Source organism: Dipodomys merriami, unplaced genomic scaffold, assembly GCF_024711535.1.
Source record: "Dipodomys merriami isolate MVZ:Mamm:240054 unplaced genomic scaffold, mDipMer1.0.p SCAF_1587, whole genome shotgun sequence".
Taxonomy (NCBI): domain Eukaryota; kingdom Metazoa; phylum Chordata; class Mammalia; order Rodentia; family Heteromyidae; genus Dipodomys; species Dipodomys merriami.
In genome coordinates, this window is record NW_027202923.1 from 46,915 (window position 1) to 64,963 (window position 18,049).

Genomic DNA, 18,049 nt, shown 5'->3' on the forward strand with positions numbered 1-18,049 from the left:
CAAAGCATACACATATAATGGAATATTAATTGGTTTGGAAAGTTTTATTCAAAACAAATTTATTAAAAAATGGGCATATCTGTTATCATGGTTAGTGTGTCTAGGTTTTAATCATAATTTGTCTTCTAAGCACTTAAAGACTAGCTTTTGTAAGCAACAGCAAATCAACCCTTTCAACATCACTCCTACTTTAATTGACAAAATGAAGAAATCTCTGAAAACAACACGGAAATAATTTCAGGCTTAGACTTCAGCATGAATGGTATCACCGTGCCCTTTCCCTCTAAAACACAGCTATGTTCATTTTAGAGAGAACATTCTACTCCTAATGACGGTGGGGAAAAATGTAGTTTGTCTCAAAGCTTTTTCTTGTCAGCCAACAGCAAGGACAGAATAGGAATCAGGAGTGGAATACAAAGGGTTTGTGGTCAGATAATCAGATTATTTCTGAGCTTTGTAAACAGACATTTGGTGTTGTAATCTGTAAATGTGGAGAACAGATATTCTGATTTCCAGTGCTTCCTCCTAGAGTTTAAACTTCAAAAGAACAACTTCCAAATTACTTTTAGCTTAGCCTACCCAAATGGGCTGCAGTGCCAACAGAGGTGGGCAGCCGGGCACCAGTGGCTCACTCCTGCACTCCCAGCTCCTCAGAAGGCTAAGGTCTGAAGATCATGGTTCAAGCTAGCCTGGGCAGGGAAGTCAATAAGATTCTTGTAAGGTCCACCCTGGGAAGGCAGAGCAGACTCCTCCCTCCTCTTGGTTCAGACTCCGCCCAATAGCTGTTTCACCCAGGTAACCAACACAGGTGGAGGCAGTCACCTTCCCCTCCCCCCACCCCAGGTCACATCCCCAGCCGGTGTGGCCACACCTTCTTCTGCCCTTAGCTTGCCTGTGGTTCAACCCTTTTTTATTCCTGCTGCTTGGGCTTCCAACTTGACCAGAAGCAGCCTGCAAAGAAACCTTTTCTTTGCCTGAATACCACGTACTACTCTCTTTCCTTGGCAGCCAATTTAATTTACCCAACAAAGCAGAATTCTAGGACTCAAAGCCAGGTCCAGATGCAGTTCTCATGAGCAATGTGTATTTGCATTTCCTCTCTTTGCCCTTTTTGTTAGGGGTAGAGGGAAGAAAATACATTTGCTGCTTTGAAATGCCTATAAATTGTGTTTTCCAAATTCTAGAAATCCCAGAGAATGTTTATTTCCACTTTGATTATAATGAAGCAGTCTTGGACAAATAGAAGTCAACAGCTGTCAGCCAGACTTTCTGCCTTTTTAGGAGAAATTTAAATTCATACTGATTTAATCTCTGGACATGGAGTGACTCTCTGAGGAAAAAATCTAGATCACAAATAGAAATATCAATATATTTGACTGCATGGGAATAAAACAGCTCATATGTTCAAAGCAGAGCACAATTAAAGGCACAGTATTTAGCCACAAGTGGGTGCAAAGGATACACAGTTTTAATATTTAACAAGGTTATATAATAAAAGAAGAATCACTCAGTAGAAAATGATGGATAGAGATGATTCACACTGGAAGATATACAAGTGGCTGGTGATCAGACCACAAAAACTGCTAATATGCAATTCAGAGGCTTAGAAATGATGGTGATACATCTTTTTTTTTTTTTTCTAGTAGGTTAGCAACAACATGAAAACACTGTTATAAGACTGTCACAATACACTAAAATACTGGTCTACCTTTCCATCCTACAAAGGTTCCTCCAGGCCCTGGTGGTAGATTATATGGGGCCACAATTAGGTACTGGTCTGAATTGTAAGTTATTTGTCTCTGCCTCAGTTTTCTCATCTGTAAAATAGGTATGAAAGAATACTTCCAGTGTGTGGCTGTGGATAGAATTAAATGAGCTAGTCTACAGAACTCATTTAGCATGGTGATGGTTCAGCTGCTATCTGCTGCTGGGAGAGTGGCCTATACCTATCAGATAGGTCTTTTCCTCTGCCTTAATCTAAACTAAACTTTGATCGTGGGTATGGACATATAGGAAATAATACAGAATACATAAGATTGGGTACTATCCATGGTTTCAGGCATTGAAGGGGCCTTGGATTATATTCCCAATTCATAATACGTCAAAACAATGCAGCTATGCTTCCTATAAATGAAAATTCAGAAGCACATTTTGGACATTTTTGTTAAGACAACAAACACACCAAGCTATTAGCAGGTTAAAAAAAAGAGTAAAACACTTAAGATTGATACAACTCAAGGGGCTCACTAAGCTTTTCTAAGGGTTATGATTATAGCCGCAAGTAAAAAGAAATAAAATTAGAGCGATTTGTTTGAAGTAACTGCTCAAACTGCCCACAACTCAACCCCTTGCAGTTCCATCTTTTGGGAAAGCAATCAGGAGAGAAGAGAGAATTAGAAAGCAGAGCCAGCCAAGGCCCAATGGAGAAGAGTGGCTTAACTGTGTTGACAGAGCTTTGGTCCACTGTGTCTTCTCTCCATCTTGTCCTCCCTCATCTGTCCCTCCCTCCCTCCTTCCTTCCTTCCTTCCTTCCCTCCTTCCTTTCTTCCTCCTCCCTCCTGCCTTCCTTTTCCTTCTTTTTTTCCTTCTTTTTCTTTCTTTTTTTTTTCTCGGTCTCCTCTTTGTTTCTATTTTTGTTTCCTTTCTATTATCTGTAAGTAGTTGTATTAAGGGGTTTCAATTCAAGATGTCAGTTTATAAGTACAATGCACCTTGGTCAATGCCACCCCTTCCACCCATAGTTCTCTCTCATCTCTCCCCTCCCCACCCATCCCAAGTTACCTGGTTCCATTTTCACATCCTTCATTCATTTCTAAACAAGCTAACGTGAACATCAGCCTTCAAGGATTCTGCCCATCAGAAATGGAAGGGGCCCAGCCTACAGCTGTGCTGTGGATGGCAGCATGCAGTCACCACTGAAAGCAGAGGAAATAAGGACAAATAGAAGTCCACGGCTGTCAGCCAGACTTTCTGCCTTTTTAGGAGAAATTTAAATTCATACTGATTTAATCTCTGGACGTGGAGTGACTCTCTGAGGAAAAAACTACATCACAAATAGAAATATCAATATATTTGACTGCATGGGAATAAAACAGCTCATATGTTCAAAGCAGAACACAATTAAAGGCACAGTATTTAGCCACAAGTGGGTGCAAAGGATACACAGTTTTAATATTTAACAAGGTTATATAATAAAAGAAGAATCACTCAGTAGAAAATGATGGGGAGGTTCAGGAAGCCAGCAGAGGAGCCCGGGTTGAAGTGTGGAGCTCAGCATGTCCTCAGCCCCTCAGTGGGTTCTGAAAACACCACTGTCTTCAAACACCATGAGACCACAGGCTGTCACACTGCTGGTGAAATGAGCCCATTCTTTTCTTCAACTGGTTGGAATTAGAGTGTGGGAAATACTTTGTTTTAGAATACTGTCCACATAAAATATTTTAAAACAAGTGGGTTTAAAGGGAAAAGCTTCAACTTGACAAAAATCATCTTGTTAGAAAACGTAAGTCATTTTGGGGTGTTTTTTCCTTTTAAAACTTCTATAGACACGTGTACATGCACACAATGGAGGAGCAATGGAGGAGCATCCAGAGGCAGTAAACCACTGCTTGGATGGCAGAAATGTCAGATCCTAGAGTCACTTGTGCATGGCCCTTCAAAACTGGTCAGAGCCGGGAGGTCATGGGAAGAGTTTGTAAGCATGCCTAATGTCCATGACTATCTACCTTGTAAGGGACAGACACTTGCCAGTCCTCTGTGATAGTAAAAAGCTAATGTTATAAAATATGGGAAATAGCTTAAATCTCAGCCCCTTTATGTGCCAAAAGCTCTAATTGGCAGCTCTAATTGAGCTGACACTAGTTACATGAAGTTCATCTGCTCAGGAAAAATACAGAGAGTGTGTTTCTATTGATATCTGTCTTAGGCATTGTTTGGGATCATTAGAGATCACATTCCTAAGCCATCTAGGAAGATGCTTTTGCAAACCAGAGTGCTAAACAAGCTACACTGCTGTAGCTGGAGAAAAGGTCTGTGCAGTTGTCAAAATATTGTTCTTAATGACATCTAACCCTGATGGCCTCTTTGTAAAATAGGCTAAGGTTATAGGTTCCTGGCTAGGTAAGATCAACGCCCCTGAAGTCAGCTTGAAAAAGTTACAGAAGATAGACCTTCGCTCTTCTACCCCCATTTTAAGTTCAAGGGTCCAGAGTCAGTTTTGGAGAAATGAGGCAAAATAGATAAAATAAAAAAAAAGACATAAAAATAGTGTTAACTGTTGTAGGTGTGCAAGGTGTGGAGACTGCATCTGTCAGAGATGGTTACAAGACTGAGCCTTCTGTGTCTATTTACAAAAATATCTGGTTAGTAAAAAGGTTGTGATTTTGGTAAATTGTCCTGGGCTATTGTTTAAAGATCTTAAAGACCAGCAGGATCAAAGCCTGCCAAGCCTATGCAATGTATCTTTAACCAGTCTGTGTAGGAATTTACAGCCCAGCATGAGGTGGGATAGTCCCTTGGAGCCACTGAGAGCCTGGGCTGCTGCGGGGGCTGCTGCTGCTGCTGTTGGGGAATGATGACCTGACAGCCACCTGGAGGAACTCCTGCCTGATTCCATCACCTGAGTCTGCTTCCTGGTTGACTGCTGCTAAATCTAAGAACTTGTGGGACATTCTTTTAGGTGATATCCAGAAACCCTCTCTTCCCACAGTGGATATTGGGGACAAGGATATCACTGGCTTGCTTGCCTTAGGCACTTCAGTGCATAGTGACTGGAAATCCACTCTATGGTCACAGCCTAGTTTGGCTCTGGTATGGTAATAACCTGAGTGTGTTATCAATGGAAATAATAAACTGAAAGGGATCGGGAGGTAGTAAAGAAAGCCTTGGGAAAGGAACTGGAGAAAAATTGGTATCCCCTTTGGATAAGAAAGGATTTGAAAAGTAAGGATTGTCTTTAAGACAAACCTCAGAAAGTTTAAGTATGTCACAGATGGTATGAGTATGTCTTAAAATTGGAGCTTACAAGTGCAGCTGGTATAAAATTAAGTTAACTGTGATACACGGAGTCAGGACTGGTGGAAAAAAAATGTAAGGGCCCTGGTACTGTTACTTTTGTTACAATCGGACCTTGTATACTCAACAGACTTGTAAAAAAAAAAAAAAAAAAAAAAAAAGATCAGCTCAGTCCGTCTATTAGTTCTGAGATCCAAATACCAAGCATTGAGAACAACTGACACCACACAAGATAATATAGAGACACCCTAAATTTTAAGATTAAAATTAGTCCAAAGACAAGAGGAGGGAATGAAAGATTGAAATTGGGGCTATGTCCATTTTACAATATGCTAACTGCTAATTCTGCTTCTGTAAACCTGCTTGTGCTAACACTGACTCTTCCCTTCCCAGAAATAAGTTAAAAAGTTACAAAGTCCAGATGCAGGCCCAGGGACAAGGTCTGCAAACATAGATAAAAAACAAAAGCATATGTTCTCCTGAATTCCTGTGTAAAAACTCACGGCAGGGGGCTCAAGACAAGGACCATCTGGCCAGCCCAGCAAACTAGGTCAAATGTCAACCAATCGCGAGCCTATAACTATGTGGACTCCCCCCCAGAGAAGCCTCCCCTAGGGAACCAACCAGTTTTCAACAAACAAGTGTTACAAAAATGATTGCTGGAGTATATGATAATTTTTAAGCTGAGCCAATCCTGGGGAGCCTGGGGTCTTATGCTAATCCTGTGGTTTTTGTCTTTAAAAGGGCCTGTAAACCGCTGCTCCGGGCTTCCAGTCTGCCTTGGACAGGGAGCCCGTTTGCGCAAACGCCTAATAAAATCCTCTTGCTTGTTGCATCTGCTGGTTTGGAGTCTTGGTTCGTGGGGTACCCTCCCGTAGAAGAAAGCATCCCAGTGAGTCTGGGGTCTTTCAGTGAGTCATGTAGCTCTGTACTAGAACAGCTTAACACCAATACAATGCACCTCAAGCCCTGCCTTCCCTTGAGGACCCTGCCTGTCCAGCAAGAGCTCTGCTTATCTTTTTCTTTAATAAATCTTTGCTGCTTTGCCTCTCCCTCTGTGTCTGTGGACTTTTCTTCAAGACCATTAGACAGCCTTTCAGTATCATAAGGCTTCTGATACCAAGTTGGTAAAACAACTAACAGGAAAAATTATTACTATATACCTGACTTTGCTTTAACCCAGTCTTACTCTGCGCAGGACCACAGGATTTTTTTTTTTAATATTATTTTATTTTATTTGAGAACATACTGTACAGAGGGGCTACAATTACATGGGCAGGATAATGCATACATTTCTTACCAAGCATTGCAGCCTCCTCCTTTGTTTACCCTTCACCTCCCTTCCCAGCCTCCCCCCTCCCCCCACCCAATTATACCCCCCTCCCCCCCCACCGACATTGTAAAGCTGGTTTTGACATGACATTTTGTACTTCTCATTGTTGCAACAGGTCCACCTGAAGGACCACAGGATTTTATGCATGGAATAGTTACAAGCCATTTTCTCTCCAAAGCTTTTAGGATGACTTCTTTGCATTCTGGAAACACTGGTGAGAAACTTAGCTCCCAAGGTAGGTCATACAAATTTTAAAGCTTCTTAATAATTCCAAAAGGATATCTTTAAAAATTAAAAACCCAAACAGACTTTTCTTTTCTTCCATTGACAATTGTTAGGTTAGACAGACTGCAATTGAATTGCAAGGTCAACCAACCAACATTTATATTGACTATTGGAAAACTTAGAAAAGGAAGAGGAAGTTCTTATTTGTCGAGAAGGTTCACCTTGCAGATGAAAGCGTGTCAGAAAAGATCACAGGAGCCACACACTGCCAGATGTATTCAGTGTAGACCTTTCACTCACGTGTGTCCCAGCCTTTGGCCCCTGCAGGACAGAAAAGCCACTCCTCAGTGCATTCGAACCTCCACCACCCAACTGGACTTTGGAGAGCAGGTCATGCTGTACTTTGACTGACAGGGCTGCAGAAAGGCTTCCTTTATATGCATCAACAGAGGAAGGAGCTCTTTCCTGCATGTATTGTGCTGAGGACAGAGAGTAGATGAGACTTTATTTCCTGTGCTTCTCATGGCCCATTACTTCTGGGACTTCTGTGCACCAGAATTTAAAGGGAGGTGAAAGGCCATGACCACAGTGTATAGCTGGCTGGAAAACTGGGCTGTACCTTGGACTCAGCTGGAGAGATGAAAAATATTGATGCCCTTTTTTGTTGGTTTGTTCATTGTTTTTCAATACTGAGGATAAACTCAGGGATTTGTGCTCGCAGGGCAGCTGCTCTACCACTTGAGACATGCCTCCAGCGCTTTTTATTCACTGATTTATTTATTTAATGTTGGTCATGGGGCTTGAACTCTGGGCCTGAGAGCTGTCCCTCACCAATCCAGCTCAAGGCCAGCACTTCACAACTTGAGCTACAGCGCCACGTTTAGTTTTCTGGTGGTTTATTGGAGATAAGAGTTTTGTGGACTTTCCTGCCCGGGCTGGCTTTGAACTGTGATCCTCAAATCTCAGCCTCCTGAATAGCTAGGATTACAGGTGTGAGCCACCGGCCCCCAGCCCCCTTTTATTTTTGAGGTAGGATTTGCTTTGTGTCTGGGACAACCTGGTCTGCAATCTTCCTTCTCATGCTTCCCTGCATTTCTGGAGGTGACAGGCAGGCTCCTCTGCACCCAGCCATTGTGCTTTCCCCACAGCTGGGAATAATAGGTGTAAATCAACAAGCCCAGCCATTGGTTGAGATGCAGACTTGTCAATTTCTTTTTGCTTAAGCTGACTTTGAACCATGATATCCCTGATTTCTATCTCCCAAATAGTTGGGATTAGAGGGCTGAACTACTGTGTTCAGCTTGATGCCTGGGCTTTAATTTGTTTGGGTAGAGCTGTCATGATTTCAGAAAACATATGAAGTGCTTACAATACACAGAAGACTGAACAATACATTGTTAGGATTAGAGCACAGAGACTCTTGGGTCTTACGTGTTTAATTCTGCCTGGTTGGTAGATAATAGACTTACAAAGCCATTGCACCTTGTAGCCACAGTTCATGTGTGGTTTTGGTCATTGCTCTCTCTCTCCTCTCCCGATGATGAATGTGAACTGGCATCTCATAATCTATGAATGGCATTGAACACATCTTTACAAGTTTACTGGTTTTTCCCATTTCCTCATGTGAAATACCTGTTCAGGACTTTTGCTAATTTTTAATGTTAAGATGTCTGCTTTTGTTTTTAGGCCTATTTTTTATTTATAAGTTTTTTTATTGTGAAAATACAGGGGGGTTACAGTTACATGAGCAAGGTAATGAGTACATTTCTTATCAAACATTGATGCCTCCTCCTTTGTTTTTCCCTACCATCCCTTTCCTCCCACTTCCACAACTACACTACTGCCCCCCACAGTTTAGCACTGCATATGAGCTGAACACTTTGAATCATCTGTAGATTGCTGAGATTACCTAGCACAGTGCAGATGTCATGTGAATAGTTGCCCTTTCACATCATTTAGGAAATAATGACAAGAATATACATGTTCAGCTCAGATGCACTTTACTTTGTCTTCCAAATATTTGAATTTGTGGCTGTGGAACCCAGGCATACAGTGTCCAGGCTAGAGAAGTGAAACTGCTAAGTGAGTCTGAAATCATGCCCTTCAAAAATACTCTATTTTTAAATGTCAAAAAAATCCACAGAAAAGCCGTCCATTCTTTAGAGTCACATAATAACTGTAAATAGCTTGTCACTTATGTTGGAATTCACCAAATCTATGACTCTCCTGCCACAGTCCAAGTTCACCTTGCCAGGTAGTGAGAAAACCCTAGGAGATTTATAAAAACCACCACTTAACCTGTTTTACACAAAGACAACTCAGATGAATCTTGGTTCCTCTTTCACTATGGACGGGGTATGAGAGGCTAGGGTTGGGGGGACCAGATCCTCCCGAGTTCCTAGGTGCCCATTGGGACTTCAGACCTCTAATGCCAGAGGGTCTGTTGGTTTCAAGTTAATGTCAGAGCATGAAGAACATCTGCTTCATTCTCTTTTGTGCAAACAAGCAGATGAGCAAACCTGTCCAAGACAAGAGGACTTCATTGTGACAAGCAATTTTTCCTGCAAACAACTTGGCATGTGTGTCAGCTGTTTGCAATTCCAATGACCTTTTGATGGAGAACTGAGAACACTGCCAAATGGCTCCATTATGACTAGTCATTCTGATCTTTTGGTTGACTCTTCTTTGGAGCAGTGTTTCTACATGAAGATGGGTGGAGCAGTTCTCATGTCTACAAGATTTGGGGACTGCTCAGGAAGGTATTTGTTCCCACTGAATCAGGCAAAGGTGATACCTTATTTTTCTGGCTTCTACTTTCTATCTGCAAGATTTAAGCCAGCTCTCCAGAGGCCTGGCTCACAGATGTTGCCATCCCAGCGTTCTGTCCTCTGCTGTCTACTGACTATTCCCTCCAATGCTGGGCTGGCAGAATTCTCTGGTTTCTCAGCAGCGCTCTGGTCCTCTCAAGAAGAGACACAATCAAACATAAACCCATCCAGATGTGACTGTGCAACTCAAAAGGTAGATTTCCAGGCCTGTTGTGACTCACCATTCCTCCAGATTTGATTGAAACGAGCCTTTGCTCAATGATGTGTTCCTTGTATTTTTCCATCAGACTGAAAGGAATGCCTTTGTTTATGTAGGGGGGTAAGGAGACTTTGCACTGTACATAAAAGGATGGCACCGCCAAGGCCAGGGAGTTATAGATCCTGGATCTGTGCTCGCCAATCATGGGGAAGTATGTGGCTCTAAGTCATGTATGGGATTTTCTTAGGTAGAAAAATCTATTGCAATGTATTATTCTTTTTTTTTCCTTCCAAGGAAGGCATTTTTTTAAATTTTTTATTGTAAAGATACTATACAGAGGGTTACAGTTACATGAATAAAGTAATGAGTACACTTCCTATTGAGCATTGTTACCCCCTCCATTGTTTTCCCCCTACCATCCCTTTCCTCCCAACCTTCCCCAGGTTCTTTTTTTTAAAATTGTGATTAAGTGATTACATAATTTCCCAAATTTCACAGTATTGTGGAATAATGATGCTCATTTAAAGTCACAAGTTCATTCTAACTTTCCTGGAGCAAATTGTCTATCACAGTCTATAACATATAAAGTTGTACACATATACCCCATACATGTGATCAGCAGCATGGGGATATTTAGTAGTGGTTCAGAGTTCTTTGTTTCTTAAGTCCTGTTAGTTCTGTCGTATCACCTAACGTTTTGGTTTTAGCATCCACTTATCAGGGAGACTATGTACCGTTTGTCTCTTTGCTCTTGGCTTACCTCGCTCAACATGATTCCTTCTAGCTCCATCCATTTCCCTGCAAATGCCATTATTTTGTCATTTCTAATGGCTGCATAGTATTCCATTGTGTATAGATACCACAATTTTTGTATTCATTCATCTGTGGTGGGGCATCTGGGTTGTTTCCATATCCTAGCTATTGCGAACAGTGCTGCAATAAACATGGAGGTGCACGTGTCCTTTTATATTGGTTCCTGTTGTTCAGGGTAGATGCCTAGAAGTGGTATTACTGGGTCATAAGGGAGGTCAATCTTTATCTTTCTAAGGACCCTCCAGAGTGCTTTCCAAAGTGGTTGTATAAGTGTACATTCCCACCAGCAGTGTAATAGGGTTCCTCTTTCACCACATCCCCTCCAGCATTTGTCGTTGGCTGATTTATGGATGTGGGACATTCTGACTGGGGTAAGGTGGTATCTCAGGATTGTCTTTATTTGCATTTCCTTCACCAGCAGGGATGATGGACATTTCCTCATGTGTTTCTTTGCCATTTTTATTTCTTCACCTGAGAAGTCCCTCTTTAGTTCCCTTGCCCATTTAGTAATTGGTTTGTTAGGTTTGGGAGGGATTAGTTTCTTGAGTTCCCTGTATATACAGGATTTTAACCCTGTGTCTGATATATTGCTGGTAAATATTTTTTCTACCTTGGTTGTGATAGATTTAGCTGTGCAGAAGCTTTTTATTTTAAGGTAGTCCCATTTGTCGAGTCTCTCTCCAACTTGTTGTGACCCTGGGACTCTGTTCAGGAAGTTCCTTCCTGCGCCTATTAGTTCAAGTGTCTCTCCTACTCTGTCCTGCAGTAGTTTCAGAGATTCAGGTTTAATGTTAAGATCTTTAATCCATTTTGAGTTGATGTTGGTGCATGGTGATAGGCTGGGGTCCACTTTTAGTTTTCTGCATGTGGCTGCCCAGTTTTCCCAGCACCAGTGGTTGAAGAGGCTGTGTTTCTTCCATTGTATATCTTTGGCTCCTTTGTCGAATATCAGCTGGCTGTAGACCTGTGGATTTATTTCTGGATCTTCTATTCTGTTCCATTGGTCTTCGGGTCTGTTTTTGTGCCAGTACCATGCTGTCTTTGTTATTATAGCTCTGTAGTAGAGTTTGAAGTTCGGCATGGATAGCCCTCCCATGTTGTCTTTATTCCCTAGAATTGTTTTGGCTATTCTAGGTCTTTTGTTGTTCCATATGAATTTTTGGACTGTTTTCTGTATTTCAGTGATGTACGTCAATGGGATTTTAATAGGAATTACATTGAATTTGTATATTAATTTTGGAAGTATTACAAGGAAGGCATTTTTTAAAGAGATTTCACAAATATCAACACTCATTTTTCCCCCAATATCCCAAAATTCACAAATCTCTTTGAATCAAGTGATGTATTTTGGTTCAGAAAGTGTGGATGTTGAATCCACTGAGGGCTGTTTCATCCAGGGGTGCAGTCAAGGTCAAGACGCACACAGCATTAATAAACATAGCTGTGGCTTCATTTTTGGAGCTGCTCTGATGCTGCAGACTGAAGCTAGGCATAGGTGAATCTTGCCCAGCAACCCAGACTGTCCTGTGGGTAGATGACTTGAGTTTATCAGCCTTCCATCAGCTTCTTTCTATTAAGGCAGTCATGGATGGGTGTGGTGGCTCCCTTCTGTAATCCCAGCTACTCAGATGGTAAAAATGTGGGAGGATAAAGATATTAGGCCAGCCCAGGCAAAAAAACAAGTTAGTGAGATCCCCTCCCCCATCTGAACCAATCATCTAGGCACACGCCTGTCATCCCAGCTACATAGGAGGCAAAAGTAGGGGGAGCTCAGTCCAGGCAAATAGTTGAGATGCTCGGCAAGCATGAAGTGCTATTGGTGTGGATCCAGATATAGAATGCCTGCCTAGCAAGGCCCAAACTCTGAATACAAACCCAGTACTTTCACCACAAACATGAAAAGAAAAAAAAGATTAGTCATCTCACCAACTAACAACAAATATACAATATTATTCACTACAGGGAAATAGAGCAGCCTAGAGAAATTCTGGGTGTCCCGGAACAAACAAATTAATGTCTGGATGGCAGTGCCAGGAGTCACCACAGCCAAGTGTCTGAATTTTCCTGTACCTGGTTGCCCACAGCCTCACACTGCTGAGAATTTTCTGCCCTGTGTTACTTTTAGGTCATTTTGTTTTAGGAGCGGAGACCATGAACAGTATTGACAGATTTATTTTAGCAGCTGGGGGCAAAAGAGGCCAAATAAACCTACAACAGAAATTCATATTTTGGGGCTGGAAGGTGGCTCAGTGGTAGAGTGCTTGCCTCACATGCATGAGGCCCTGGGTTCGATTCCTCAACACCACATAAACAGAAATGGCCGGAAGAGGCACTGTGGCTCTAATGGTAGAGTCCTAGCCTTGAGCTGAAGAGCTCATGGACAGCACCCAGGCCTAGAGTTCAAGTCCCACGACCAACCAAAAAAAAAATTCATATTTATTTTGCCATTAGTCTGCAGACTTAGGCAAAGAGCAGCAGGAGATGAATAATATAAAGACCAAGGAATAGAGAAATGTCTCAATCAATACATATAAACACACATATACACCATATATATATTATATAGACATAATATTAACATAAATACACATATGTGTGCACACAAATACACATATACAAATATGGCTAGCCTTTGTAAATACACATACACAATCACACACACCCACACACAAATATATCCGTCTCAGATTGTTTTCCTTTCATTCTTCCTGATGAAAACACTGTGTGGCTGTGTATGCAAGTTGGAAGTATGCTAATTTGACTTAAATATTAACAAACTCATAATTGGGTATTAAAATTTGAAAAAAATAAATCTTCCACGCAAACACAATATTAAGAAACATGGAATACAATTTCAAAACAAAGGGTACATGCACTTGCACCCCCATTTGCAGACTACCCCAGGCAATGATTGAAGTGCCTGATTTCATGGTTAGAGGCTATGGCTCCCCCTTGTGTTTACAAGAACCCCAAATCTTGCACGGATTTTGGTCACTCTTGGGCTGTTTCAATATTCATTGCTACTTAAACATTTAAGCACTTTTGTGCCAGACCTTATCATTAAACCATGCTTCTGCATGTGCTGACAATCCTATCTGAAAGGCAGTCACTTTTGAATGGACAGGACATAAAATGCCATCACTCAAGCCCCCAAATCACCCAGATTGGCCAGGCAGTAAACTCAAGTGAGCCCTTAAGGAGCATTTTAGAGAAAAATACTGAAAATAGAAAAACAGAATCCTAAAGGAGATATATACCCTACATGTTCATGGAGAAACTATTCTGAAAGAAAGGCTCTTCTGCTCTGTAAGCAGCTATTGTTTTCCTTTAGCAAAAAAGATCATTGTACTGCATAAATTTTCAGTTTTTTTTTGTTTGTTTTGTTTTTCTTTGCCAGTCCTGGGGCTTGAACTCAGGGCCTGGGCACTGGCCTTGAGCTTCTTTTATTCAAGGCTGGTACTCTACCACTGAGACACAGCACATTTCTGGCACAATTCAGAACCATTTCAGGCACAATTCCCAGCATCTGCCCCCAGCTTGTCACCAAGCAGAAATAAACTATTGGGAATTGTCAGAGGGCTGGCATTTGCCTTGGGAGGTGAGAACCAAAGTTCTTCACTTGTACTTCAGCTGTGAGCCAGCAGTGAGCTGAACAGCTGCTGCAGGACAAGGCTAAGCAGAGATGTTGGGGTGGGGGTACAGGTGGGTTGAAGCAGGAGTCAGGTGCACAGATGAGTGGTTGGGGCTGAGGGCTGAAAGAAGGCCAGGGAGAGGTCCTAGGGTTTAAACCTCTGCAGAGAGCCAGCATTCCAACATAGAGCAGGTTGGGGATTTCAGTGTGGAATTGTTGGAGCTGGCAGGGACAGAAATAAAAGGCTTTTCCCTGCATTTGGCCAGAGAACACTGGCAGAGAACCCTTCCCTCAGTTGGGAGGGAGGATCAGCTGGTATGGACTGTCTGACCTGGACAGTTATGGAGTCACATATCTAATTATTCACAATGCAAGGCGATTACTCAGGGTGATGTATATTTTGTATGTATGCAGGGTAGTAGTTTGAGAGATAAAAACTGTTGGTTAGGATGCTGTGATTTCTGGCTACTGTAATTTTATTTTCGGAAGCAAATGTCTCTAATGATTCTCTCTACAAAACACAAGAGAGTTCAGCAAAGCAATTGATAGGCAATAATGAAGCAAGCACATGAGAGTTGTTTATTACAAGCTCCAGCCTGGATTTAAAACGATCACCGACGCCAGCAGGTCAGAGTTGAGAGCCATGACCCTTCCTTCAGCAGGGTTTTTACAGGATTTCTGGGGCATTCTATACACCATAGTATCACATAGCAAATCATATCACACCATGGGAAATTCATAAAATAATTCTAAAAGATGATTAGTTTAACTCGTGCAGGAACCGACCAGGGACTGGGGGTTGGCTGGTTCTTGGGGCTGATGCTCTTTGAAATGATCTGAGCTGCAACCAAGTGGTCTTTATCTTGCAGGAACATTTGGAACTTAGCTCTACTTTGTGGAATTTACTGTAAAGGGTACCGTAAAGGGTACTGTAAAGGTTCCTGGAATTTGGGCCCAAAGGGAGTTGCTGATACAGTTCCTGGAGTTTCAGTTATAGTGCCTTAACAGGATAGAATCTAAGCTAAAATGGCTATGTTATATTTTGTTCGGGCTTCACACTCCCTTTTTTGTTTTTGTTTTTTTTCTCAATTGTGGGGCTTAAACTCAGGGTCTGGCCACTGTCCCTGAGGTCTTTTGCTCAAGGTTAGCATTCTACCATTCTGAGCCACGGTACCACTTCTGGTTCTCTGGTGGTTAATTGGAGATAAGAGTCTCATGGACTTTCTTGCCCAGTCTGGCTTTGAACCACTCTCCTTAGATCTCAGCCTTTTAAGTAGCTGGGATCACAGGCATGAACCACCAGCATCTGGTGACAATGCTCCTCTTAATATAGTTCATTCTCCTCCCATTTCTCATCATATAATAAGAGGTTTGAACCAGCTGACTTGATGACATCTCAGGTCTTGTCTGTTGACAGTCCTCTGGTGACAGTGGCTGCAAGCTTGTTCCATTTTTTGCAACAAGCTCATCTGCATGTCAGTGGCCATGGAATGAAATCAGAAGTGGCAGAGGAATGCTCAGGTTTCTGGGGAGGCAGAATGCTTGTCACTCAGCGAAACTCAGATTTCCTTGGTATGCACCATTGATATATCATTAAAAAAACACATACAGGGCAGAGGTAATGACATCAAAGCAAGTTAATGATGTGGACCACTTATTCTTACTATGACTTATTCTGGCAGGCTAAATTCTGAGGCCATCAAGATAAAATTTCAGGAATGGCTCTTTTGTTAATTATTGATTGCAAATGGAAGAGGAATGGTTTCTCATCGGACACTATTACAGGGAACTTGTCTGCTCTTAGGCTCCTCTTGTTTTATTCCTCAACTGCCAGAGATTGGCAGCATTTTGGCTGTGTTTGTGCATACGCTTGTCATTTGTGTAATACAAGAGATGATGTCCAGCTTGGCAGCATGTTCTCCAACATGGCCATGAGAATTCAGACTGATTATTGGTTAAGCTGGTAACTGAGTTAGACTCTGGAGGACACGGTCAAGGTCAAGGTGGAACTAAAGGGCAGCCTTGTAGAGGCTATCAAAGAAGGCATGGGAGGGGGCAGGCACTGGTGGCTCATACCTGTGACCCTATATAGTTAGGAGGTTGAGAGCTGAGGATCTAGTTTGAATCCAACTCAGGCAGGAAAATATGTAAGACACTTATCTCCAATTACTACCATGAATTTTTTTTATAAAAAAGCCAGAAGTGGAGCTGTAGCTCAAGTGATAAAGTGCTAGTCTTGAGCAAATAAAGCTCAGGGACAGCGGCCAGGCCCTGAGATCAAGTCCTAGGACCAGGACAAAACAAACAAGCTCAGATCAGCAGCCCCTAGAGTTCAAAATTATGTTTCTTTTACCTTAAAAATACCTAAGTATAGACTTTATTCTCTTCCTCCTAGGATCCTGGAAGCCTGTCATCTTCCCATGTTACTTCTGATATAAAGCGAAGCCCATTTAGCTCTGCAGCCTTTAGACCTCATCTGTTAGCTCATACAAAACAAAATTTATATTAAATGGAATTTCAGAAACATCATCCTGGTCTAAATTGAACCTCACTTGATGGGAAGCAAAATGTGTGTTGGTAATTTTGCTTTGGATTCTTGCCTTGGGGCTCTTTGAATTCTAGGGCTGAAGGGAGAGAGAGCCCCTGTCCAGACCTCAGTCTGCCCCTCCCAGGGTGTGACTCCTGACACCTCGCTCTTAGTCACCCCCCCAACACGTTACACACCCCAATCAGACGTAGAATAGAGGGAAAATGATGACCTCCTAGAAGCTTCACTTTTCTCTGTTCAGACCCCTGATTGAAAAAGAGCAACTCTAAAATATGACAATCACCCCAGTATCTCCAATATCAGTCCTTTAGGCTGCTAGACCTTGGGGGACACTGGCAGCATTTGTTTGGGCAAGAGTTGACAAAATAGGGGTGAACACATAACATGTGGAAAAGCATGAAGACATAAAGCCAGAATCCATCTTCAGCTTGGACTGTTCACTCCCAGGGAAAATGCTCTTTAGATGGCGGGGCATGGATGGGGCAGGAGGGCAGCGCAGGTTTCCAATGACAGAGAGGACATAGTGACATTCCAGGGAAGGCCCACAGTGGCCCTGGGAGGAGCTGTCATTGCTCCAACTCCACAGAGCAGGGCATGCAGGGTGAGAAGGGCCTGAGGTCAGGAAAAAGATTGAGCAGGAGTGATAGATATGCTTGGTAACTTTGTGTCACCCTCTAATCAAGTCAAGCGTTGCACTTAGAATCCATGATAACGCTGGTACTCAGCTTTCTTCCTAGTTCTGCTTCCCTTGTAGCGGGGATTACAGAGATGCACTGGCTTGGTTTTATGAGACAGTGTCTCATTAAATATTTTTTCATTTTTATTTTTTTATTGTGAAAATACTGTATAGAGGGGTTACAATTACATGGGCAAGATAATGAGTACATTTCTTATCAAGCATTGTAGCCTCCTCCTTTGTTTCCCCTTCTCATCCCCTCCCATCCTCCCCCTCATTAACTATTTTCATGCCTGCACCAACCTTGAACTCGTATCCTACATCTGATATCTCCCAAGTAGCTGAGATTATAAGTATGATCCACTGAGCCCAGCCCTCACACCTGTTTTTCCAGTGATCAGGTGAGAAGTACTTTGAGGCAAAGATGGGAGAAAAATCAGTTCTGGTCATAGAGGAATTTGGCTCTTGCTTATGGAAGACAGTTGACTGACCAAAACTGAATACAGCCAATGTGGCTGCTGGTTAGCAACAATTCATCAGGTCAGATCAAAGTCACCAGTGTTTTAGCTTTAGATAAGCAACTCACCCATTGAGGGGAAAAGTAAAAACAGTCTAGGGTGATTTTTGTTAGTAGTAGAAGAGTTGGCCCAGTTCCTTCCCCACCCCTACCCCTTCTACCCAGGAGCCAAGCATTTCTCTCACAGATAAGTTTTTTTTTTTAATTTTTTAATTTTTAATTTTTTTATTGTGAAAATACTGTACAGAGGAGTTACAATTACATGG

General features: G+C 42.2%; 1 long non-coding RNA gene across 1 annotated transcript; it reads left to right on the plus strand.

Annotated features, from left to right (window-relative positions):
• The first annotated feature begins 5,810 nt into the window (after window positions 1-5,810).
• On the plus strand, window positions 5,811-16,571 carry LOC138827618 (uncharacterized). The gene is made up of 3 exons (XR_011372144.1): window positions 5,811-5,924; window positions 6,462-6,581; window positions 16,438-16,571. It is a non-coding gene; the product is annotated as an uncharacterized lncRNA (long non-coding RNA).
• The last annotated feature ends 1,478 nt before the right edge of the window (window positions 16,572-18,049 follow it).